Here is a 1734-nt window from a genome sequence, read left to right on the forward strand (position 1 = left end):
TTGGCGGGGGGGATTTCATCCGTGCCCTCACCCCTTCCTCGCCCCCCCCCGGACAGGGTCCGGGGGGCATTAAGGCCTGGAGGGAGGGGGGGGAGTTTCACCCAATCTCTGTCCAAGATTAAAAGGGGGGGCGGACTCTTTCCCCCCCCCCCAGGGGAGGAGGGTAGACTTTCTCCTTCTAATAATCTTCCGATCTCCCCGCGGCTCAAAAAATCATTAACGTTTACATTGTTTGTAATAAAATAAATAAAAAAACAAGGGGGGGCGCGGAAGCCCGGGGGGGGGGGGTTTGGCCCTTAAAAAAAGGGGTCCGGTGGTGAGGGGGTTTTTTTGCCCACTTGAAAGTCTTGTTTTTTGGAGAGGTGAGTCTTGCGGTGCCTGGGGGGGGAGGGGGGGGAGGGGGAGTGGAGGAGGGGCGGGTTTGAGCAGAAGACGATTAGGATCCTGTACACATCTACTCTGCTCCTACACCTAGAATAGCCATGAAAGCCAAATGGCCAACTGTCTTGCCTCATATGTGCATTTTCCCCCCAATAAACATTGCAAATATGTTTTATCTTCCATATGATGTTCTTAATAACATTTTATTTACTCTAGCATTCTTTATTGAAAGAATATAGTGCATAATACATATAATATACAAGAAATGTGTTAATCAGCAATTTATGTTTCCAGTAAGGCATTTGGTCAATAGTAGGCTTTTAGTAATAGTAGTTAAATTTTGGAAGAGTCAAAAGTTATATATGGATCCTTAACTATGTAGGGGGTCAGCATTCCTAGCCCCCACATTGTCAAGGTGTCAACTGTTTTTGAAGAAGCTGTCCTATTTTAAAAACCTGAGCTTCTCACTCATCAATGAGATAATAATGCCCGCCTTGAAGCATTTTATCAAAATTCAGTGAAACTATGCATGAAATGACTACAATGGAGTAAATTTTTAATAACTGTGAGTTTTACATCCCAATCAATTCTGCTCCACTTCCCATTTTCCAAAGTTCTATTTTAATCTTAAAACCATCCATTCCATTTTACCCCATTCATCCAACAACCATCCACTTACCCAATACCATCTACTACCCATCTATTCATTTATTCTTCCATCCATCCATCCATCCCTCCATCCATCCATCTGTCCATCATCCTTAGAAGTGCATGTGGAAAGCTAAATACTGTAATTAAGGGTAGCTAAAATGAAGGCTGTGTTACTGGAGTAAATAGAAGGAGACTGAAAAGGTTGATGAGAAACGGTGGTGACCAACCTGTGTTCTATGCTCATGAGGTGAGCCTTATCCTAAAGGCAGTAAGAAGCCATATCATATTGCATAGAGACCATTGGTCAGGCACTTATGAAATGGGAACAGCTAAATCAGTGGCTAGATGAATGAAAGCTTATTGAGCACGGTTGTGTAAGTGTAGGAATTTAAGATCAATGAATGATAAAACTAGTAAGAATGATGGTCCACAACTTGTAGAAATCAGCAATTTTGGGAGAAGACTGACTTGAATAGAGACAGTGAGGAAAGTGAGGAAGATTTTGCAACCACTTATTATAAGACTGACAAGGCTTGAACTTAAACTGAGTCAGAGAGATGGAAATGTAGATTGGGGAATTACTCAAGAGGCCTGAGAGGGAATGTGCAGGGCTAGCTGGGTGACGGGTGGCAAGTCACTCAAAACCCACTGTGCTTGGTTGTCCATTTGTAGAGTGAGCAGACCTCCACTACCAGCATCTGA

The 1734-nt window shown here is 43.3% G+C and overlaps 1 pseudogene; it reads left to right on the forward strand.

Annotated features, from left to right (window-relative positions):
• LOC102439347 overlaps positions 1-1734 on the forward strand; it is a 10089-nt pseudogene extending 8355 nt beyond the window's left edge.

The sequence above is a fragment of the Myotis lucifugus genome, unplaced genomic scaffold (genome assembly GCF_000147115.1).
Source record: "Myotis lucifugus unplaced genomic scaffold, Myoluc2.0 scaffold_214, whole genome shotgun sequence".
Taxonomy (NCBI): domain Eukaryota; kingdom Metazoa; phylum Chordata; class Mammalia; order Chiroptera; family Vespertilionidae; genus Myotis; species Myotis lucifugus.